Source organism: Heloderma suspectum, chromosome 1 (assembly GCF_057233095.1).
Source record: "Heloderma suspectum isolate Gila_16-S chromosome 1, 16-S_ref, whole genome shotgun sequence".
In the NCBI taxonomy this organism is placed as follows: domain Eukaryota; kingdom Metazoa; phylum Chordata; class Lepidosauria; order Squamata; family Helodermatidae; genus Heloderma; species Heloderma suspectum.
The window spans coordinates 190,456,643-190,482,107 of NC_139458.1; the positions used below are offsets into that span (position 1 = coordinate 190,456,643).

The 25,465-nt window shown below is 44.0% G+C and overlaps 1 long non-coding RNA gene across 1 annotated transcript in view; it reads left to right on the plus strand.

Moving 5' to 3' along the window:
• Positions 1-1,617: 1,617 nt before the first annotated feature.
• Positions 1,618-25,465, plus strand: part of LOC146358555 (uncharacterized) — a 33,678-nt gene continuing 9,830 nt past the window's right edge. Inside the window, exon 1 of the long non-coding RNA XR_014787106.1 lies at positions 1,618-1,750. This is a non-coding gene — a long non-coding RNA (uncharacterized LOC146358555). The remainder of the gene's footprint in view (positions 1,751-25,465) is intronic.

The following is a 25,465-nucleotide window of genomic DNA, read 5'->3' on the forward strand; positions in this document are numbered from 1 at the left end:
CATTTCTTGGTTTGGGATTAATAAATACTGCATTCCTGTGCTTGTCTACTCAGAAGTGCCACTGTTTTAAACAGAGCATATTCCCAGGTATGTATGGATTGCAACCAGAATCTGTGGTCCACCTTTCCCCTCTCCCCCATCCTCCAAAAGAAAGACAGACATGAGATACCATTTAAACCTCTGTTTCTACTTTTAAACAGCACACCTTTGGATCTTTGTGATGTCACGGCAGTGGCTCAGCTGGACATCCAAGGACCACACTGACACAGTCTCCACTCACAAAAGCTTTATTCAAGACCGAGTATTATTGACATCACGATGGGTCACTCCTCTACAACTGAATGACCCCGAGTGGAGCTTCCAGCTCCCTGATATAGGCAGTGGTAAATAACGTATGCCAAACTACATTCTTCCATGTTCCCCCCACCTGTATTTGCTATTCATCATTGTGGTTTCTCACAGAAAGCAATAATGTGTTATGCTTCTCTACTTGAAGCCTAGACATAAATTCATAAAGGTCACGATGACGGACAGGAAAATGCTAGCTTGACCACAAGCTCTATAGGAAACTGCAGAACCCCACGAACTACATCTTGTAATTGTCTAAAAGCCTTTCCATGAGCCTTACATTCTTGCCCTAATCTTATTATGGCTGCTAACTTAAAATGGAGCCTCTTTTGTACATTACAGCCATGACAGTGAGAAGCTCTTATTTTCAGAAAGAAAAGATCCCTCTCCCTTTTGTGCTGTACACACACACTATCTTTCCATTTCTCACTTTTGGAGTCATAGAACCATAGAATAGTAGGGCTGGAAGGGGCCTACAAGGCCATTGAGTCCAACCTCCTGCTCAATGCAAGAATCCAAGTCAGAGCATCCCTGACAGATGGCTGTCCAGCCTCATCTTGAATGCCTCCAGTGTGGGAGAGCCCACCACCTCCCTAGGTCATAGGTTTCATTGTCGTATTGCTCTCACAGTCAGGAAGTTTTTCCTGATGTTCAGCTGGAACATCAGGAAACCGGAGTCAGAAGTATACTGGCTCTAGAGGTACAGGGGAACTTTGTAACTTTTCAGGAAAAAAATGAATGTTGTTTTCCCTTACTCTTCTATTCCTCCCCCCCCCCCCCAACTAGCATGTTCCTTGGCTAGGGTTTAAGGCTGCAAGCCTATAGCCACGTAACTGGGGGTGAAATAGAAATTCTGAAAAGACATGCACAGGAGTGCACTGTTAATCTATGATGCCCCCTCCCCAAATTACAGCATGAGACTTTTAAACCTCTGTGTCTTAAATGTGTTATTAAATGATATTTAATAACACATCTTTGCAAAGCTAAAAGAAAATTCATTTAAAGACAATTTGGAGGAAAGGAGAGAGTAAAATAAAATTCAAACCAGAATCCAAATCGGTTGTAATACATAGAACTATGCAGCCCGAAAGAACACACACACACGAAATGATGTATACCAGCATTTCTTTAAAGCATTTACTTACTTTGAAATACTCAGGCAAAATTTCTGTCCTTTGCTTGCTCAGTACAAACCCACTAAACTTCCCAGCAGGCAGCTCTTTTTTATGGCGGCAGCCATTTTGTTTTCAAAAAAACCCTTCAGAAAACCTGGCATGATGGAGAAAACAAAATGGTCGCCATGAAAACAAGGCCTATGAAGGTTTCCCCCCATCCCCCTCAACATTCTAAATCAACTTCTGATAGGAAGCTAGGGAGGTTTCTCTATTTGCTCTGGCTTATGGTGAGTCTAACTGAGTTTCATTACTTGTTAAAAAGCTTTTCTTTCTTTTAAAAAAGGATTAAAGAATAGTATTCCACCAATACATGAGGAATAGGAAATCATCAATGTTTTAGATTTAAAAACTTTGTTTTTTTTCACAGATCCTGGGCAAAAAAATGTCACCAATTTTAAACTGCTCTTTCTCCCTCAATAATTCACCAATCATCTTGAAATTCTCAATGTATGTAAAAGGCAACACTTGTTTCTGGCAGCTGTAAATTTCAGAAAGATTGGCGAAACCGTTCTGATTTTATGAAGTTTAGAATGAGCTCCCCCCTTACCATTTTACATGGTGGAATGCTATTTTTACTCCTTTAATTACTGGGGGAACCTAGACACACACAGCTTTGGAACTTTCCCTTCTTGCATGGAAGGAGGCAGGGCTGGGAAACAAGGATGTGACAGAAGGGGAGGTGGCAATGAGAGTGGAATCCCTTGAGGGAGAACGCCTGAACAGGGCTACTTGATATATCAGGAATCTGGGTTCAGTGGATCTGAAAGTGAAAGGATGGTGTGATTGCATCACCATATGCCAAATGAAATTGGCCGTCTAGCTGCGAATGCAGGGCGGCTGGAGTGTGGAGGAGACGATCCCCCCCACGCTCCTCCCACCGTGCATTGGATAGGTGGCTGCCTCTGAGTTTGGAGGCAGCCGCCTCTACTTATCTGGGTCGACGGTCACCTCGGAGCCTGGGGGCGACTGCCTATCCAGTGCAGGGTGGGAGGAGTGGTAAGGAGCGGATCTCCTCCTCGCTCCCCCCACCTGGCTTTTGCGGCTAGACAACCGATTTCGCAGCTAGGCAACCGGCTTTTTTGGCTAGACAACCGATTTCGCAGCTAGGCAACCAGCTTTTGTGGCTAGACAACCGATTTCAGCTGTCTAGCCAAGGTACCTTGGAGTGTGGGAAGCAGCAGCCGGACAACACGTAGGATGTGTCTTACCTGCATTTCCGACCTCCCCGCCCCTGTGAACGCCGTGTTTTCGCCACTCTGCACTGCTCTTCTGAGCATGGAGTGCGGGGCCTTTCCGCGCTGTCTATGAGGCAGTGATGGAGGGGGTGGGTTCTCCAGGAACTGACCTTGGAGTGCGGGCTCCGAGGTCGGTTCACAGAAACTGACCTATGCTATGGCCATCTAGCCGCTTACTAGTGGCCATAGGATTGTGCCCTTAGTGCCTTGAAAAAAGAACAATCCAAAACACACGCAGCCCATAAACTGTACTTTTATTTGTAATTTGTACTTTTGTACTTTTATGGTCATACTTTATCATTGTTCATAGGAATATTTCTACTGCCAAAGTCTCTGATTAATCCAGTTGTGCAGGTTTTCAGTGATTGTTTTAATTTATATCACAATTCTAATTACACAATTCTGTTCTCAAGGTTAGACACGCATGCAGATACACATGTGTACATTGCAGACACATAAGCAGGCACATCACTACCATCATCATTTTTTGTACCTTTTGATATATATTTCACATATAAAAAATAGGGTTAGGGTTTGGGGAACAACCCTCCAGCTTGGCTTGCAAATGCAAGTCGAGTCAGGGGCGACGCAGGAATCCTTCAGGCCCAAAACAGACTGGATTGCCCCGCGACAGACACCTCTAATCCTGGGTAGATATTTACCAAGTTTGTTTATTCCCCCCCCTCCCAGAATAATATTGGAGCCAAATTTGGACCTGACATTACCCCATTAACTTCACTAGATCTTTGTATTCATCTGTGAATACTGGGTTATATCCAATGTTAGTAATTTAAGTCCATCCAAACTCTATGGGATTTAAGCATATATAACTGTGTCTGCTAGATTACCGCTGAAATGAACAAAAAACGCAAGTGAGGATTTGTAGAAATGACAAAGAGGTGAAAGGGTTGTAGAGCAAAAGTGCCATGAATCCTTAGAAGTGTCAGGGAGCCCAGCTGTTTTACAACAGGGTCTTGTAGCCAGGATTACAGTGTGTGACCTAAGTGGCAAATATATGCTAGAGGATATCTTCTTTCCCTAATCTAAAAACATTTTCTAAAATAAATGTGAATATTTTTTCGGGGGGGAAGCTCACACAACTGCTTTGATTTAAAACACACACACACACACTCCAATAATCCTAATACTAATAATAATAGGTTGAATTTAAAGTAACAATGCCTATCTTGTTTAGTTTGGTTATTTTGAGTGGGGGAAAACACAGTCTATCCATCTTCAAAATGGAATGTTCAATGGAATATTAAAGTTGATGAGTCAGTGCAGATTTCTATCTTTGTTAACTTTAATATACCACATTAAAGCATCTATTAATAAAGTGTTACACAACACTGCTTTGATTGGGTCTTAAAAAAGTTATTGACTTGATATACACTGGTTCCCTTAGAAGGCAGTTGTGTAAAATTCGAAATGCTTTGAGGGCTTTTTCGGCTCTTCTAGTTCTAGCCCAGAAAGTACAATCAGTTCTTCCACATCTGAGGCTGTCATTAAGGATTTTAAAATAAACTAGAAATGCCCAGTGGGGATATAGGGTTTGTCTGTAGTTGCCGGAAGCCCTGATATAAGTGCTTCAGGAACATGAGGGACCACATGTTACATTTATGTTGAGGTGTCATTTATGTCCTCCATGTTTGGGGCCAAATGGCTTCCATCATCTCAGCAGCCGTTTTTCAAGCCACTGCTTATATAGCCTTCCCGTGGAGGTGCCACTTCCCAAATGGTGCCAAACTCTCCCTACTGAGATCTGGGAACTGATGGGGAACTGCAAAACAGCAGCATCTAATGCAAAACAAAAACAAAAAACAACTCCATCATTCACAGAAACAACATCTTATTATGAAAGTGTATGAACTGAAGGTAAGTACTGGACCAAATTTCTCCAGAATCTGCCCACCTAGTGTACTTGAATTGGAGTAGCTGCATTAAATGGGGTCAGGGCTTGCTTCATCCAACCCAAGACATAAGGCAAAGGACAAGATGGAGGCTGCCACCACCAGCATTCCACATACAGAAGCCAACCAGATTGGCAGTGGAATCTTACTTCCATACTGGCAATGGGACAATATCCTCCAGCACAACTGAGGGCACAGGCTAGCTTGGGGCATATGGGGCAGGCCATGTGGCACACCCAGCTCTCCTTCAACACACCTTCAACACCTCCACTCAACTCAGTCATTGCTTTGCCTGGCATCTGCTTGCTGACTGGTCAAACGACGGCTTCAATGCATTGACACCAGTATGCATCACATGAGCAGAGGAATGCATGTGCACACATGAGGCCTTCTGAAGTGAGTGGCCTCAGATGGCTACCTGCCTGCTTGGTCAGGAGCCTTTCCATCCCAGTGATGCCATTTATGACACATTGGGAGAAAGCGACAAGTGAGATAGCCACCCAGGCAGCTCAGCCCACCAACAAACAAGCATTGCTGTTGCTGGGGCACCAGCTCAGGAGAACAGGAATAGCTTCGGATGGGGCTCAGGAGGAACGACCTAGTATCCACCATCTGAGGAGGCTGCCGCACTCTGCCTAATGGTAGGGTGGCCCTGAGTGGGTTTATTTTGAAAGGGAACTTTAATTCTAATATTCTACATCTAAAGGGAAGGAAGCTCTAGGTTCCCTGTCAATGTTTCTGTTGAAGCTGTGATAACATTATCTTCAGCTCTCCTCACTTTAGTCTTCTCTGGAAATATGGCTGAACCTATTAGAATGCATTCTATGGAAATCTCCTGAAAATTCTAGAAAGCAATTTTAAAAGAGGAAGAGGAAGGCAGCGTGGTGTATTATTTCTTTAAGAGAGTGGTAGGAAATACTTGTCTAGCAAATGTGAAAGTAAAACCAGCAAAGGTTCCCCCAGTGCTTGGTGGTTCAGCCCTGAGAGCATTTGATGAGGCCTTTCATGTATTGTTCATCTTAATGAATGTTACTGCTTATAAATAAATCTCAGGACTTGGATGTCCTGAGATTTATCTAAACACATGCATAAGCATTAGAGGAAGGAAGGAAGGATAAAATCCTGCCCTATTTAGTTCTTTTAATCTTTTATGAAATTTGACCCTTCAGAGAGAAATACTACTCTCAGCAAAGTCATGTGTGAAGGTGATAACTTTTCTTTTAAAGAAGGAAAAGAAAAGAAAGATACTTGGTATGAATGTTCTGCTCGGGTGGGAGCTGTTAGTAAAGCAAATGACTGGTTTTGTGTGGGAGATAAATCAAAGCATTTCTCTGGGGGGGATAACACAGGTGACGAGTTGTAATGTAACCATTTCCTGAGCAGATACAAACTGTTCTATTGGACAGGTGAGTGTTCCCATGTTAGCAATTGTAAGAGAGAGAGAAAGAAAGAAAGAAAGAGAAGTTCATATAAAAGAAGCCACCAAGGGTTATATGGCTGCAATTGTATCCAAACTGAAACAACTTGCTATCGGTTTATTATTGTCAGTATCTTGTTAAATTGCTCTAGTGAAATCCATAAAACTTAACGTCTCTGCAAAATTACCACTAAACATCTAGGGAGTGTGTAGGCTGTCAGTGGTGGAAGACAAGAGATGAATCTACAGAACGTTGTTAGTTTTAATAAGGACCAGTTTTAAACAGTACTTGCAATATTGACCCTAATTTTAATTTATCACACTTTTCACCTTCTGAAGAAAACACCAACACATGTAACTCCATATACTGACCCCCTTACATATATTAAAACAAAGTTTAGTCAAGAGTTTTACTGAGGTAGCAACAGTTCATAAACTGAAATCCTATGATTTCAAGTCATAGGATTTGAAATCCTATGAAATCGACAAGCAGAACTCCTACACTTTACATTTCTGGGCTTTCAGACTTTCAAAACTTCTTATCAGACCTGCTTTTACAGAGTCCTTTGATTACTTGTGTAGTGTACATTACCAAAAAAAAGCAAGAGATGAAGCTTCAAATTGGTGCTGAAAAAGTAAGCATTTTTTGTTATATGTAAATTGCCCGATGTGTTTCAATAATCCTTTTCAGAGACAAAGGGTATAAATATCCCCTGAGATTAGGCTGGCCATTTAGGAATCACCAAAAAAGAGGAAATGCTTCACCAAAACAGGACAAAAGGAGGACAGTGATTTGCCTGTCTTGTGCATATGCTAATTTATATGTATAGATGCAAATTCAGAAACAATTATTATAATTTAAATAAGAATTTAGTAGTTCTACCAAACTGAGGAAGATTGTGGCAATTTGTGTGCCTGACGATTCAAATGGCTCTTCTTCTTCTTCTTCTTCTTCTGCTTTCTTGTGGCTCATTATTTTTAAACTGGAGTAGGACTTGACAGCCCTTCAAATAGAAGTTGCCTTCAAATAGAGGACGGTTCTCTCTAAAAGAGGCCACCTGGCCATCCAACTGAGGTTTAATCCCAGGTATGTTTATTCAGAAGTATGTCCCATTGAATCTAGTGCAAGTTGCCCCCAAAAAAGTGTGTGCAGGACTGCAGCCATAGTCTGGTACACGAGCTGAAACAGCAATAATAAAAGGTGTATATTATAATGCACACACACACACACAATTAAAAATGACCGTTTTCCAAATTACCTCGAGCAGAGTATTATTATGAAAAGAGCAGTGAAGTTAACAAATATGCCCTTCCTAAAGCGTTTCCCCTCCCCAAAAGTAGCTTTGATCTGTCTGATGGACCTATATCCTTGTTTCAAAATGGTATATAAGTAGAATTGAAAGCAGGTTCACAGAGACATGTGGGGGATGGGGGGAACAGAGAGCGTGAGAGTACACAGACACATTGTAAAATCCTCAAACAAGCTAAGAAATGCCTGCTATCGTTTGTGTCAATCTGCCTACATTTAAGCTAAATAATACTGTGTATATTTAATGATCTACAAATCCTGAGAAATGGTTGTTGCTGCTGCACAGTAAAAGCAATCACCTAATGAACATGTACCATGCACAAACATTTCTGTAGGGAGGGGGAAAAAACAGCAGCAAAGGACCACCCATCATCTGGTTAATTGTTTCTCAAATACACTTCAAAGTAAATTGTGTAAACCATCTCTTATTGTCTGCAGCTGCTTAGTTTACAATTTCACGTGGGTTCCACAGTTTTGAAGTTAATGAATTTGCCTAATAGAAAGTCAAAATGTGTGAAGACACAGCCTTTATGTAACATGTTTGTAATATTTTTCAAACCTAGCATGTATACATTCCGTGGAGAGATGATCACATAGGAAAAGCAGACATGAAGAAACTAAAATTCCAAGGAACAGTTTCTTCAGGAGAGTGGCATATCCAAAGCTCTTGGTTGCCAGTAACTATATATCTCTGTCTGTCTGTCTTTCTGTCTGCCTGTCTATTAGTATCAAGTTCACACTACCATATTTGAGGGCCACAATGATATTAACAGACTAAAAAACAAAGGTTGAGTCCAGTTCATGAATCAGAACTAGTAAAAAGAAGTGGGACCTACAACAACAGATTGCAGTCTGGAGTGCTGCTGTTCACTGTTCCAGTCAGCCAGACATGGCCTCTTCCACAATACTCCATTCCATTCCACACATCCCCCCTCCACCAGTCAGTCAGTATTCTGTCGCCACTGAGCATGTTCAGTTGAACAGTTAGGATTTTTTTTCTGAAAAGTTTCTGCATTTCTGCAAACTATAGGGTTCCCTCAAGCCTGCTGCCAATACCTCCTTATCATGCAGGGATAGTGCCATTTTGGCTGTTCAAAGCATCCACATTCACCTCATAACTTTGGAAACAGAAGGAATGATCAGTGTCCATTTTTAACCATTTCACTCCCACACAGCATTTCCCTATGATGTTAGATTTGCCTTTGCTGGTTTCAGCGAATAGGTCATACAGAAACTTCAGTGCATGAAGCCACTGGGAATTTGATTATTTAATATTTTCAAATATTTAACCTGTCATTTATTCAATTTGGGACCATCGATAAATGGATAAACCACCCCAAGATCAATGGGATCCTTTCCCTTAGACTGCCCCCGGTTAGGGATTTCTAAAATAGAAACAGTCACCCTGTGATTTTGAACACTTTGTAGTCTACCCATCAACTTCCAAATGAAATGCATGCATCTCTGTATTCACAGACACATGCTGAGCTCACATGTCAAACAGCCTTCTGCAGGCTTCAGTACTTCTGCTGCTGTACAAGGCCTGCTGGAGACTGTGGAGGATACTCTTCGATGGTGTCCCAACGGCAGGTGGCAGTGGCGGTGGAGGCTGCTGCCTCCTAGGTAACGCAGGAGTGCTTCAGAGAAATGTCCAATTTGCCTGACTGGAGGATTAGCCATTGAGCCTGAGGACCTGGTAGGCCACTGAGCCATGTCAAATGAACAACAAACTCTGAGGACTGATTTACATGGTATTGTTTAAACTCAGGTGCAAAAAGTAACCAAGTTTAAAGGCAAAATACAAACATGAAACCATCCATTGCAAATGGAGCACAGATACAATAAACATGAGAGCACGACTGAGAAATGATCAGGTGCCTGATTCCATGCTTAATTGTAGGGGAGACTTAGGGCCAAAAGGGACATTACTTTAAATCTGTGTCTAGCAGCTACATCGCTATTTCAGTTTCACTCTAATATAGGCACAAGGCCCCCAATCCAGATCTTAAACGCTCCGCTACCCTCCCATGCTAGGGTCCTGATCTGGATCAGGGCTACAGCACCTACTCTACTGTAAAAACATAAAAAGATGTAGCTTCTAGACACAGATTTAAAGTAATGTCTGTTTTGACCCTGTGGTTCCATAGTATTACAGCTCCCAGGCAGGGCCAGCACCAGATTCCAGTGGACCTCAGCATAGTGCTGCTGATGCCCCGCCCCCCACCTGCACAGCAGACCTCAGTGCCGCTCTACCCATCTACCAGCCAGACTTTGATGCCTCTCCCATGCTGCACGCCCCCCCATGGCCTGCCACCACCAGTGACTTATCTCCTCATGCACATGTTTCCCCAGCAGGTGGTAGCAGTGGAGTTTCTGAATGGGAGCCAAGCCTACTGCTCATCGCGTTAGATGACCCAAAATGGAATGCCTGATCTGATGTGTGATGATGCCAGCCATGACAGGCTTAATGTTGGCATGGTCAGGGATGGGCCCTCAGCAGCTGCCCAACCATGCTGACCCCTGATGCCAGGCCTGGCTCCAAGCAGGGTTTGGCATGGTTCCAGGCAAGGCTTTTACCATGCAATCTCCCTACCACAATGGGGGGTCCAGACTATGTCATTTTCCACTTGTAACCCTCCCATATTTTCTCACGTTCTTCCATCCTTTATCTTTCCACCAAAAAACATAAACAAAGTTAAGGGGGGCGGGGGAAAGACAGAATAGCTGTGCAATGTGTTTTGATTGGTAGTGCTAGGAAGCTGTGTATCTAGAGGCACCCTGGGTGTCTACTGTGGAATAGCCACACTTTGTTCACCCTTTATTTACAGGGCATCTGCATGATTTGTTATCCTCCTGAGTAGTCTCTTCCCCACCCATATGGCTAAGTGAAGCCCACTAAGATGGACGGAATATAGTGAGGTATAAAGAACAAAAAAACATTGTTCCCTCTCCCAGAGCGTGAAAAGTCAATTGCAGTTCTGCAGAATGGAAGAGAAATTATCAGATAGCCCTAAGAACTGCCAGTGTTGAAGAAGCCTTGGTATTTTAGGCTTTAATCCTATACACCCTTACCTTGGATTGTTGTTCAGTCGTTCAGTCATGACTGACTCTTCTTGACCCCATGGACCATAGCACACCAGGCCTTCCTGTCCTCCGCTCTCTCCCGGAGTGTGCTCTTAAATTCATATTCGTTGCATCGGTGATGCTATCTAGCCATCTCATCCTCTGCTGTCCCCTTCTCCTTTTGCCTTCAATCTTTCCCAGCATCAGGGTCTTTTCCAGTGCCTTTTCTCTTCGCATTAGGTGGCCAAAATATTTGAGCTTCAGCTTCAGTATCTGTCCTTCCAATGAGCACTCAGGGTTGATTTCCTTTAGGATGGACTGATTTGACCTCCTTGCTGTCCAGGGGACTCGTAAGAGTCTTCTCCAGCACCACAGTTCGAAAGCATCGATTCTTCGACACTCAGCCTTCCTTATAGTCCAGCTCTCACAGCCATACGTTGCTACTGGGAAAACCATAGCTTTGATTATACTAGGGTTGGCGGAGAATTTCTCCACGAATGTTCGGGAGGCCGAATGCCGATACATTCGGCCCCCCGAAAGTGTTGGGGAAATTCTCCGCTGGCCCCCCACTCCCCCCCGGGATGGGACTTACCTTCGGCGAATGTCCCTCTCGGCGGCGGGTCCCGGCAGCGGTTCGTTGGGGGCGGGGGCGGCGGCCGGTCTCCCGACCGGCTGCTACCGCCGCCATTGCAAAAAAAAAAAATTAGTAAAAAAAAACACCACACACCCGTGATAGGCTACGTAACGATTTACGTAGCCTATCACGGCTAGATTTCCAAAGTCAGCCGTGATAGGCTACGTAAATCGTCACGTAGCCTATCACGGGTGACTTTGGGGGGAAAAAAAGCGCGTACGCAAATTTGCGTTCCTTATTTGGGCACGTGTAGTCTACATAAAGATTTACTTAGACTATGGCGAAAATAAGGGCAACGCTACTTGCGTTGCCCTTATTTTCGCCGTAGTCTACGTAAATCTTTACGTAGACTAGACATGCCAAAATAAGGAACGCAAATGACGGACCCCATGGGAGCTGCCATTTGCGTACGCGCTTTTTTTTTTTTCCCCGAAGTCACCCGTGATAGGCTATGTGACGATTTACATAGCCTATCACGGCTGACTTTGAAATCTAGCCGTGATAGGCTACGTAAATCGTTACGTAGCCTATCACGGGTGTGTGTGTGTGTGTTTTTACTTTTTTTTTCACGGCCGGGTAGACGGGGCGCTCCTACCCGGCCTGAATTTCGCTGGCGAGGGATGGGGCGCCTCCCCCCCGGCCTGAATTTCGGCGAGGCGGGGCGCCTCCCCCCCCCTCGCCTGAACTTCGGGGGGAGCACCGAAGTGCCTCCCCCCCACCGCGAAGCAAGCTGCGGGACAAGGTAAGTCCCTTTCGTCCATCCCTAGATTATATGAACCTTTGCCAACAAGGTGATGTCTCTGCTTCTTACTATGCTGTCTAGGTTTGCCATAGCTTTCCTCCCAAGGAACAAGCGTCTTTTAATTTCATGGCTACAGTCACCGTCTGCGGTGATCTTGGAGCCCAAGAAAATAAAATCTGTCACTGCTTCCATTTCTTCCCCTTCTATATGCCAGGAAGTGATGGGGCCAGATGCCATTATCTGAGTTTTTTTAATGTTGAGTTTCAAACCAGCTTTTGCATTCTCCAGTTTCAACCTCAACAATAGGCTCTTTAGATCCTCATCGCTTACTGCAATTAGGGTGGTATCGTCTGCGTATCTAGGGATGTATGAAACACCTACCTGGCTCTGCGCCGGGCAATCCGCGGTGGGGGGGAGGCACTCCGTCCCTCCCCCCGGAATCCTCGACGGGGGGGAGGCGCTCCGTCCCTCCCCCCGGAATCCTGCCCGGCTGGCTCCACTCTGCGGCCAAGCTGTGGAGCCGCCGGCCGGCTCCTGCCGCCCGCAGCCGGACATCCAGCCGCTGGGCAGCCCTGCAGGGATGCAAATGGTGGCTGTTGTAGCCGCCATTTGCATCCCTGTATTGAGCTGTGATAGGCTACGTAAATATTTATGTAGCCTATCACGGCACGGGGAAATACCCCAGCATACGCAAATGGCGGTAGCCGCCACCATTTGTATATGCTGAGGTTCCCCCCCCCCGCCGTGATAGGCTACGTAAGTATTTACATAGCCTATCACGGCCTCTGCAGGGACACAAATGGCATCCCTGCGTTAGCTGTGATAGGCTACGTAAGTATTTATGTAGCCTATCATGGCTAATTGAGAGGAGGAAGCGAATGGCGGCCGCAGGATGGCTGCCATTCGCAAAGCGGTATGGATGGGAGCAGGTAAGTGCTCTGTTTCGCGCGCCATTCGTGGGGTGGGGGCAACAGGGACTTTGTCCCACGTGCCTTTCGTGGGGTGGGGGGGCGGGGGCTTCGTTCCGCGACGGATTTCGGGGGGCTGAATGCACTGGCATTCGGCCTCACCGAGATCCGTCGCGGAATTCTCTGACATCCGTATGCGTATCGGAGGTTGTTGATAATTCTCCCGGCAAACTTAATTCCGACCTGTGATTCATCCAACCCGGCGTTTCTCATGATGTACTCTGCATATAAATTAAATAAGCAGGGCGACAATATACAGCCTTGTCGTACTCTTTGACCAATTTTGAACCAATCAGTAGTTCCATGTCCGGTTCTTACTGTTCTTGACCCTCGTACAGGTTTCTCAGGAGACAGGTAAGGTGGTCTGGTACTCCCATCTCTTTAAGAATTTGCCACACTTTGTTGTGATCCACACAATCAAAGGCTTTAGCGTAGTCATTGAAGCAGAAATAGACATTTTTCTGGAATTCTCTTGCTTTCTCCATGATCCAGCGAATGCTGGCGATTTGATCTCTAGTTCCTCTGCCTCTTCAAAACCCAGCTTGCACATCCGGTAGTTCTCGGTTCACATACCGCTAAAGCCTGGCTTGTAGGATTTTGAGCATCACCTTGCTGGCATGTGAAATGTTAAATTGTAGAATCATATAGTTGGAAGGAACCTCAAAGATTATTTAGTCCAACCTCCTGGCAATGCAGGAAAGCCACTACTACAGCATACCTGATGGTGGCCATCCATCTTCTGCTTAAAAACCTCTAACAAAAGAGAACCCATCACCTTCTGAGGCAGTCTGCTTCACTAACCAACAGCTCTACCCTCTGGAACAACAGAGAACAAATTTGCTCCATCATGTATGTGACAGCCCTTCAAATATTTGAAGATGGCCATCATATCACCTCTTAATCGTCTCTTCTCCAGGCTAAACATACCCAAGTCCTTCATAAGAGTTTCCTCATAGGAGTTGGTCTTCAGGCTAATCACCATCTTGATTGTTCTCCTCTGGACGCATTCCAGTTTTTCGATATGCTTCTGAAACTGCAGTGCCCAGAACTGGACACAGTACTCCCAGTGAAATCTGGCCAAAGCACAATAGAGTGGTACCATTACTTCTCACAGTCTGGACACTATGCTTCCATTGATGCAACCTGGAATTATGTTAGGCTTTTTAAACACCCTGTTGACTCACGTTTAGCTTGTGGTCTACTAAACCCCCTGGGCCCTTTCCCACATGTAATACTTTCAAATGTATGACTGTTATTCGAGGCAACTTGCTCATTTATTTTGCCATTTAAACTAAGGTACTTTTTTTAAACTTGAAGTCTAGTGCTCAGGTTCTCTGGCAAATGTTTTGTACAGTCTTGGTTCTAAGGGAAGCAAAAGCTGAGTGTAGTCAAACGCGTACCCTGGGTTTTAGGAAAGCTGATTTTAATAAACTCAGAACAATGATCAGTAAGGTCCCATGGCAAGTGACACTAACGAGAAAAGGAGTCCAAGATGGGTGGGAGCTTTCAAAAAATGAAATTCTCAAGGCACAATTACGTCGACTACAAACAATTCCAACAAGAAGAAAAGGTGGAAGACAACAGAAGAAGCCAATGTGGCTTCACAAAAAGCTTAGAGATAGGGATGTACGAAAGTGACTTACCTGTCCGCAGATTATGCTGATGCTGGGGGGGAGGCGTTCCGTCCCTCCCCCCGGAATTCTGGCCGGGGGGGGGAGGCGCTCCGTTCCTCCCTCCCGGAATCCTGGCTGGCCGGCTCCGCTCCGCAAGGATTCTGCGGAGCCGCCGGCCGGCTCTGCCAGCGGCCGGACATCTGGCCGCTGGCTAGCAGGGTCACAAATGGCAGCGGCTGTAGCCGCCGCCGTTTGCGTCCCTGCAGTCAGCCGTGATAGGCTACGTAAATGTTTACGTAGCCTATCACGGATGATTTAAAAGAAAAAAAAAAGCACGTACGCAAATGGCGGCGCCCATGGGCGCCGCCATTTGCGTTCCTTATTTTGGCACGTCTTAGTCTACGTAAACATTTACGTAGACTAAGATGGCGAAAATAAGGGGAACGCAAATAGCGTAGCGTCTACGCTATTTGCGTTCTCCCTATTTTCGCCGTCTTAGTCTACGTAAATGTTTACGTAGACTAAGACGTACCAAAATAAGGACTGCAAATGGCGGCGCCCATGGGCGCCACCATTTGCAAACGCGCTTTTTAAAAAAATCAGCCGTGATAGGCTACGTAAACATTTACATAGCCTATCACGGTGTTTTTTAAAAATCTAGCCGTGATACGCTACATAAATCTTTACGTAGCCTATCACGTTTTTTTTTTTAACTGGAAATGGCGGCGGCGGCGGCCGGTTGGAAGACCGGCCACCGCCGCCGGAGCAGCCAGGAAGATCCGCCCAAGGTAAGTCCCGTCCCGGGGGGGTGGGGGGGCAGACCATTCCGCCACCGATTTCGGGGGGCCGAATGCGCTGGCATTCGGCCTCCCCGAGATCCATGGCGGAATTCTCAGACATCCCTACTTAGAGATGACCAGAAAATGAAAAGGCACACATATAGGAAGTGGAAGGAAGGCCAAGCTACAAAGGAAGAGTACAGGCAGGTAGCACAGAATTGCAGGGATGGCGTCAGGAAGGCTAAACTGAGAACGAGCTGAGGTTAGCAAGGGATGCTAAAAACAACAAAAAGGCTTTCTTCAGCTACGTGCATAGTAAAAGGCAGAGGAAAGAAATGGTGGTTCAGCTATTAAATAAGGATGGCAAAAAGATAACAGATGACAAAGAAAAGGCAGAGGTGCTCAATTCCTACTTTGGCTGAGTCTTCTCCCAAAAGAGGGTCTATGACCCCCTTGGCAAAGGCGAAATACAGGCTGAAGGGGCAGGATTGCAGCTTGAGATTGATAGGCCTATGGTCAAGGAACACCTAATTACTTTGAATGAGTTCAAATCTCCAGGGCCAGATGAACTGCATCCTAGAGTAATAAAGGAACTGGAAGAAGAACTCTCAGAACCACTGTCTATTCTCTTTGAGAAATCATGGAGGATGGGTGAAGTGCCAGATGACTGGAGGAGGGCTAATGTTGTCCCTATCTTTAAAAAGGGTAAAAAGGAGGAACCTGGGAACTACAGACCAGTCAGTCTGACATCAATCCCTGGGAAAATTCTAGAGCAGATGATAATGCAATCCATCTGTAAGCACCTTGAAAACAATGCAGTGACTATTCGAAGCCACCATGGATTTGTCAAGAACAAGTCCTGCCAGACGAATCTGATCTCATTTTTTGATCAAGTAACCTCCCTTGTGGACCATGGGAATACTGTAGACATACTATATCTCGACTTCAGCAAAGCTTTCGACAAAGTGCCCCATGATATCCTGATGAGCAAACTAGCTCAAAGTGGGCTAGATGAAACAGTGATCTGGTGGATCCACAGTTGGCTACAGAATTGGACTCAAAGAGTGCTGGGACCTTCTCAAACTGGGGAGAGGTAACAAGCGGGGTACCACAGGGCTCAGTCCTGAGCCCAGTGCTCTTCAATATTTTTATTAATGACTTGGAGGAGGAGGTGCAGGGAATGCTGATCAGATTTGCAGATGACACAAAATTGGGCAGGATAGCTAATACTTTGGAAGACAGAAACAAAATTCAAAGTGATCTGGATAGACTGGAGCGCTGGGCAGAAAACAACAGAATGACCTTTAATAGGGATAAATGCCAAGTTCTGCACCTAGGAAAAAGAAACCAAATGCACAGTTACAAGATGGGGGATATGTGGCTCAACAACACTACAAGCGAGAAGGATCATGGAATTGTTGTCAATCACAAGCTGAATATGAGCCAACAATGTGATATGGCTGCAAAAAAGGCAAATGCTTTTTTGGGCTGCATTAATAGAAGCATAGCTTCCAAATCCCGGGAAGTACTAGTTCCCCTCTACTCAGCACTGGTTAGGCTTCATTTGGAGTACTGTGTCCAGTTCTGGGCACCACACTTTAAGAAGGATGCAGACAAACTGGGGAGGGTTCAGAGGAGGGCAACAAAGATGATCAGGGGACTGGAAACAAAGCCCTATGAAGAGAGACTGAAAGAACTGGGCATGTTTAGCCTTGAGAAGAGAAGACTGAGGGGAGATATGACAGCGCTCTTCAAGTACTCGAAAGGTTGTCACAGAGAGGAAGGCCAGGATCTCTTCTCGATCATCCCAGAGTGCAGGACATGGAATAATGGGCTGAAGTTACAGGAATCCAGATTCCGGCTGAACATCAGGAAAGACTTCCTGACTGTGAGAGCAATACGACAATGGAACCAATTCCCTAGGGAGGTAGTGGGCTCTCCCACACTGGTGGCGTTCAAGACGAGGCTGGACAGCCATCTGTCAGGGATGCTCTGACTTGGATTCCTGCATTGAGCAGGAGGTTGGACTCAATGGCCTTGTAGTTCCCTTCCAACCCTAATATTCTATGATTCTATTATTCTAGGCTGTATCTGTTTGGACTGCATGTGCAGGCTCACATGACTGAATGTGCCTCCGTACAATCCATCCATCCATCCATCCATCCATCCATCCATCCATCAATCCTCCTTGTACATAAAAAGCTAGCATGTCAGGGAGAAGGCTAGGCAAGCCTAGAACACTTCCCCCTGATATACTAGCTTTCTGGGTATAGGGATTATTTGGTATGGAGAAACTTGCAATCAGTCTGAAGTGGTACTCGCAGACACAAGTTCAGTAGTCAGTCTGAGTTTTAAAAAGAAATGTGTGAATGAACCGCTTTCTAAAAGGCTCAGTTGCTACTTCCTACAACAATGTCCATCATATTAGAATCAATTTGATTAATATAGCAGTTTCTTGTGATTGTCATGGCAGTACGAAGAACATCTGAAGGAAAACCAGTGCCAAAATAAGGAAAATGTCCTCCTACAATTCTCTTGATAAAACAAAATTGCCCAAATTATTCCTTTAAAAAAATACGGACAAGGGAAATGTTATCATAAAATCGGCCCATTGTTGATATGCTTATAATATTGGACATTTTCCTCTGAAAGATGTCCCAAATGCTCAGGTATTACCTTCAAGGAACCCCTAAAATGTTTTGAAATTAGGAAGAGCTCCAAAAGCTCCAAATAGCTTTCTGGAGGATAAAGGGGTTATGATAGTGAAAATACTGTGAGGTGGCCACCCTTATAGGTTTGGATCTGGTCGGTGCATGGATGTGAGATCAGTTTGGTCCCCTTGTGTACACCACTGTGTGAGTCAGTCAATGGGCTTTTGCTGGGGTGTGGGCCCTTGGCAGGTGCCCAACCATACCTTGCTTTTTCAGCGGCCCTGACACTGGCTCTCAATTCTGTTCATTATCTGTCAATAGGTTTTATTTATTTTTTAATCTGTCAATGAAGTATCAGATCCCCAACTTGTGTGTATTTTAAAAGGAAATACATTGGTTTTTCTACAGCCTTCATAACTGTAGCTACAGCACTCTGTGGATTTTATTTATTTATTTATTGCATTTATATCCTGCCTTTTTTCCTCTTGCAAGGAAGGAACCCAAGGTGGCTTACATTATCCTTCTCCTTTTTTGTACCCATGTCTCAAAGGTATTAGAGAAAGTGGCCTTTAGAAAGCTAAGGAGTTATCCTATATAAGTTCTTCATATACATTCTGTAGGTTTGTCCAGGAAATCTGACAGGATGGTCTTCAGTTCTGATTTGTACCACTTGGACTTTGTAAAAGCAGAAAATGTCTATTGTACAGAACTGGATCACAGGAAGCTGCCTTATACTGAGTCAGACCATGGGTCCATGTAACTCAGTATTGTCAACAGTGACTGGCAGCGGCTCTCCAGGGCTTCAGGCAGGAGCTTTCCTAGCCTTAGCTGGAGAATCCAGGGATTGAAACTAGGACCTTCTGCATGCAAAACAGCTGAGCTACGGCCCCCTCCATGTGATCATGCATCACATCCTAATATGGGCAAAAATAAGTTATGCAGGATGAGGTTGCTGCATCTGGCAATTGGGATAATAAGCAACATAGGATATATGCAATAGACTGGACTACACATTAGTATGTCATTATTTGCCCAATAATTTTGCGCTATGAGACCAATATATTTATTATGGTTAGTGATTAAATCACATTTAAAACTTGTATGTTCCTGTTCATTGCCATTGCATCCTCAGTTCATGTTTGTGTTTTGCATGCATGTCCTCATATACTGAAACACACTGAAGAACATAATCTTTTGCAATATCTGATAAAACTTTTCTTTATTCACATCGTTTGAATTCCTTAACTGTAATATGATCTAAGTGTTTAAATAGAATAATTACACTTGACAAATTAGCAAGCAATACAGCGATGATGTTGATTTTAACTATTCATTACATTAGCGCAACCTTCAATCTTTTAGTGAATGGGATGCGGCTTGGAGCCTAAAATACCATTTTCTTTCTATGTAGAGATGCACCAAAAAGGGCAAATAGTCGTAGCATTTTGTTTCAAAATCATAGTAGGTTTATTAACTACCCTTCATTACATGGCTAAAACAGATTTTTGTTTGTGATCGGCATGAATATTGACCTTTGCCTCCTTCAATGATCTTTCCCTCTCTTACAAAGTTCACAAAAGGGTCACAGAGCTGCATAGACATCCTCTGTGTGTGTGTGTGTGCATGCATGTGTGAGTGAGTGAACATCGCTACCACTGATCTGAGGAAAAAACATGCACAAAAAACAAGCTTTTACAAAAATATGTTTATGAAGACTGCAGTAGAGAATGTTTACATACATACATACACAATTTCCAGTATTAATTCAGTGGATTAAATGTCGTTGTCAGCTTTGCTTTTCATTGGCAGTTTTCTTAGCCTGAGGCTTAAACATGAATCCGTTTAAATGCATTCAGCATTACAATCATACTCGGCTGCATGAATGAATGCAACTATGAATGGTGTTCCCCCCCCTGCCACCCCCATCCCCCCAAATTTATTTTAAAACATTATGATCCCAGTAGGCTGAAATGCTGATCTTGATTTCTTTTTGTCAGATGCACATACAAAAGAGAGTTCAGGTCTTCTTTCTTTCTAAATAATTTCCTGTAAATTCTGAAGATCCCCTTTCAGAGATAAATTTGTTGGCTTCCTTCTTGTCACACCAAAGAGTCGGATAGGATATCTCATGCAAGGTGCTGTGCTGACACCATGAATTGAGGAGGAATCAGTTTCAGAATGGGGATGAGGAGGAAAGCTGCACTGGCCTCCGCAGGCTTTAAATCTTCGCTCAGCATCTCCTATTTACAAACAGCAAGAATAGCAATGAAATGGTGAAAAATGCAGGTGAGTCACTTGGAGAATGATTGTATGAGGTGGGTTATAACAATACTTTTCAAGACTGCGATCACTAGGTATATTCACACCAGGGGCTATTTATCTTGCAGATATACAGCACAGGAAGTTCCTTGCTGCTCACTCGCAAGCTTGTAGCTGGCAGAGGGAACGATCGCCAGCTTTGTCATTGGCTGTACATCACTGCAGCTGTGCCTTTTGATTACATAGAGGCCTCCCCCAGCCATTAATAATAGGGACTGCTTTTTGTCTGGTGAATGAATCGCAGTACAATCCTTGCCTAACACCTAGCCTAGGATTCTGTGAGGTACGAAGGTGAGTTAAAGAGCGGATCCGCTTATTCCGCATTTGCACTGGGTGTGTACATGATGATAACCTTTGGCAGCTTCTCCAAAAGGCAATATTGCTTTCATATTCTAGCATTACTCTAGACTGCACTGACATGGAACATTCTCAGCTGTTAGAACCTGGTTTGTCCAACCATTACCTGTAAAATAACTTCGTGACACACGTTCAAGCAGCACTCTATGTTTATTAAGCACATTCGTAAAGGTGGGTGTCTAGTTGAGTAGGCACACGTGACAATCAAAGCACAGTTTTTATTCCCTTTCCTTCGCTGCTGAGTCCCTCCCTTGTTTCCCCATTGGCTAGGTACTCCAAGGTTCACAACTTTCTGATCCGCCTATTCACATTATCTCCTTGACATGTTCCCCCTCCCTTTACATACATCGCATGTACATTATAATGACCTTATTAACTATGCAGGATGTGTAACATAATATTCATGAGCTCTTTAAGCACATGCAGTTATATAATAACCACATGTCCTAACTCTAGTTTTTTATCTAATTTTCTAATGTGGTTTCTACTTTGCTTAGCTAACCACACTTCTAACTTCATTTTAAGTTTCTTACCACAAAGTACCTGAGACACTTGTTTCCACATCCTGTCTCAGCTCAGTCACTGCTCAAAAGCATTTGCGACCTTTTTAATGCAAAAGCAACATTTAACTCTTTGCTACATCAGCTACCACTACCACACAGGAGAACTCATTGCAGGCATTAGTAGTTGTGTGTACAAAGCTCTGCAAATTCAACAAGTTCATTCTAAGGCTCCAATCTTATTATTGTTTGTTTATTACATTTATATTTTTTCCCCTTGGAAGGAACCCAAGGCTGCTTACATGGTCCTCCTCCTCTCCTTTTTATCCTCACAACAACCCTGTGAGGTATGTTAGACTGAGAGTCAGTGACTTGTCCAAAGTCGCTGAGTGGGGACCAGAAGTGGGTCTCCTCAGTGCCAATTCAACACTCTAACCACTGCACTACACTGGTACACTGTTGTTGCTGTTATTATTATTTTCAAATATTCAAATCACTTTACAAAAACTATCCCAGTAACGTACTTACAGTTATTGTAGCTTTATGTAGTATTATATTCAGTCCTATTCTGAAGGTTCAAATGGAACTTCAGCATGGTTCTTCTTAGGATATGGGGGAAATGTTATAATTAAATATTTCAAAACACCAACCAACAAACCCATACAAGTATATAGCAGCCATTTCCACACACCTCCAGGTGTGTTGGACTACAAGTCTCATCATCCCCAGCCAGCATGGCTATGCTGACTGTTGGTGGTGGGAGTTGTAGTCCAAGAGATCAAGAGGGCACCGGGTTGGGGAAGGCTGCTATATAGCCTCTTTCCCCACTTTTCTTTCATCCCCAGCTAGCAAATGTTTGCACAAAGAGAATGTGCAAACACCTAGGCATGTACATGTAGAAATGAATGGGCAAGCCACAATGTCATGCCCCCACTCCCACCAGAGGACTCCTCTTCAGACAATGATCTGGAGCTCCTGAGTCAGATGTCCCTGGGGAACAAGTCACTTCAGGGGATCCTGGGGCTGACAAAGAGGGTCCTGGGCCTTCAGGAGAGAAGACTTCAGATCTTCCTCCTTGAAAGGTGGAAAGCTCCGCTTCTGAGTCAGGGATGCTGAGCCACCACCCAGCAAAAAACACTGGCGACTGAAGATACAGGCTAAGACCATGGCTAGATGAAGGAGTCATTTTGACATAGATGTACCTTACATTGCTTCTGAGATGCATTCAAGCTAGGGCTCTGGTGAACCTCCAGGGGAAAGGAACTCTATGAATATGAATATGTTAATGAAAATGCACCTCTATGTGCCCTTGGTGGTTTCAACTTCGAGCATGGGTGATAATTGTTAACCACAGAATGTTCTTGTTCAGCAGTAACAATGCCATCAGCCTACAGTCACAGCTGCCTCCATCGGTAGCTCAGCCTGTTGATTAGCACAGTGTCCAGGTAAATTACGGGGGGTTGGGTGCACTGAGTCAGTGTGTCATGATGCTCAGGGCTGATGCATATGAAACCAGCACGGAGTAGGCATTTGCTTCTGTGTGGCTGGATCCTGTGCTGCCCTAGTAATAATATATAGGAAACAATCACATGGGTTAGGAGAACTACACATTTGCCGTGCATAGCAGATCACTGGCACACAAAGGAGGCTGGCAACAGGAGAAGCAACCATATAATTTAACCAATATAGAAGTGATGGCATCCTTTAGATCAGAGGTGCACAACCTTTACAGCCCCAAGGGGCACATCCACTGTCAGTTTGGGGGCATACATGTGCACATGCATGCACATATTCCCCAACTCACTCCACATACATTATTTTGGCTAATGCCAACATAATTTTCTTAGTCTTTCAGGTGTTTGTTCTCATCCTCCACCTATATACATCTCCCCTCCCTGCCCACTAAGATCTAGGGATCGCTGGGGGTAAAAGCCCCTCCCGCTCCCCATGATTACCACTGAAATGGCTGTTTCTCCACTGCTGCTAATGCTGGGAAAACAGTGACCTTGGAAACCAGGGAATAGCAGTTTTTTCCCGAAAATAGCCAAGCAGAAAGGGGGAAAGTGGGAAAGTGGATGTGTCCTGCTGGCTTTGGGTAACACGTAGGGAGCAGACATAGGCCTTTTGCGGTATGGATCCAACAGAGCAGAAGCAGCTTCCTCAGTGCGCTCCATCGGGAAGTGCCCTAAAAGGCAAATCTTCCCCATTCTGCCCACTCCTTGCCATGGTATCCTCATGGACATCTGATGTACCTCTTTGTGCAGTGCTCTACTTAATCCAATGTTACTAATGGTCATCACATGTCTTAGCAGAGGCCCAAACTATAAATTACAGGGAGACACATGGCCGCCACCATTCCATGCCTTTTCCATGTCTTCCTGGTAATGTGAAAAAGTGTAATAGGATGATGACGTCACAGTTACAATTTTCCAGCTCCTGCACTACTCCGAGCACAACATTACCGAGGAGACAAGTGAAGATTGCTGGTGTCCAGTCATCTCCCTGTAACACATATTTGGGGTTACAGAGCCCCATCACCATGTAGATAATGTATGAACTTTTCCCCACCTCCCCCGGCCACCTCTTTGAGGAAGAGAAATTGCCTGCATGGGCCATGATGTAATTAGGCATTCACATGGAGGCCCCCAGTCTGTTGTCTCTATGGGGGAGGGGAGGGGACACACACAAATGCTCCAAGGGACACATGAACTGGGTGGCTTGTTTTACTGATGAATTTATGTGTGTGGATTTGTTATACAAACTGTCTTTCCTTCTTTTTAAGCCTGTAGCATGGTCATTTCAGCGGGGACTACCTGGGCGACATTGTATACTGATGGCAAACCATTGTTTCTTTTCAGTTTCTCCCTCTGCACTTTCCCCCTGTATGTTACAGATTCTGAACAGAACACTCCCTATTTCAGGATTTCATATCATGAAATATTCAGCTTGCCTTTTAGTTACTCAGAATGCCTCACTCAGAATAAAACCTGCCTGTATTTAACTTCATTGATGGTCTCTTGTGACAACAAAGTTTCTCTTAAATCTCTTGTTGACATGTTATTTGGGCTATACAGCCAGAGTGTTTTCATTTCCTTGGGTCAAATTTATTCCCCAGAGCTCAGCCCTGTCTCTATAAAGAGAGGGGAGGGGAGGAGAGAGAGTGCATGTGCATTCTTGTGGTTGGTTTATACTGGAAATGAAGCAACTGAAATTCTACACGTCGGCTGGTATTCTCTTCCTGTGTTTATAGCCGTAGTTATTCTCTTTGTGATTTTAGCATCTGGGATAAACAGAAAATATGGTAAAAATGTTCCACAGGATACAGCATGCATACACGCACACACACAAGCCTGCCTGCACCTCTAGAATTCCTGGATGTCGTGCTTTATTGCATCCTGTCAATAGGCAGCCAGGTACTACATCATTCTTGAAACGGTAGTAAATCCTATACAAGGGAAGCCATGCTGGATTATGTGACAAACAGTGCCTGTTCTCTTTCTCTGTGTATATGGATAAAAATATGCCACAGTCTCAGAGACAGAAGAAGCTTTTGGTTTGGAGAGACAAATTCACATTATTCTCAAGGAATGGTTGATGTTGTTTGTTTGCTTCTTTTAAATTCTAATATTCCTGAATCAAGAGCTTGAAATGTGCTGGAATTGGGTGCTTTTGCTTAGGTAATTTTTTTAAATGACATATTTTAAATTCTGTTGTGGGCTTTTAATTGCGGGGCACTTTCCACATCAAGGGAACTATAATTTATAATTTTTATTTCCTAGATGTGAAAAGGGCTTTGTGTGACTATAAGTAAAACGGAGTATAGCATTATTCTGTATAACAACTACAAAACTGGGATAAGACAGTAAAAAACTGCTTTACTTGAGCCATCCATTGACTCATCCAGTCCATCATTTTCTACTTGATAAAGGCCAGTAGTAAATGTGACATGGAAAGAAATCACCATTATGGGGCATAATTAGGATGTTCCAGATTTTGCCAGCTACTTCTAGTTTCTGGCAGTCTAGTTTAACACCCAAGAGAAGAGGACTTACTGTATGCCCAGTGTAAACCTTGTAATCTCTTTATAACTGCTTCACATGTTGACTAGTTTATCATGAGTGACTTTCCTCTCATTAACCCTAACAGTAAGAACTGGAAAGGATATCATGGAGAAAAAACAACACTAAATAGAAATTCCAAAGGTTCAGCATATCACAAGGGTCTTTTCAATCTCCAATTGAAAAAAGAGTGCTGTGAGAATCAACCTATAGTAGTTTGTAGCTATTTATGTATATATTTTTATGTAACCAGAATTTTCCTGAAAACTCAAGATGACTAATAGCTAGTATGGAGTCAAAAATCAAAAATAGGACTGATGGCTCAGAGAATAAGAAGACAAAAGGCATGGAAGAACCAGTGGAACAATAGCAAAGAAAAATATAAAT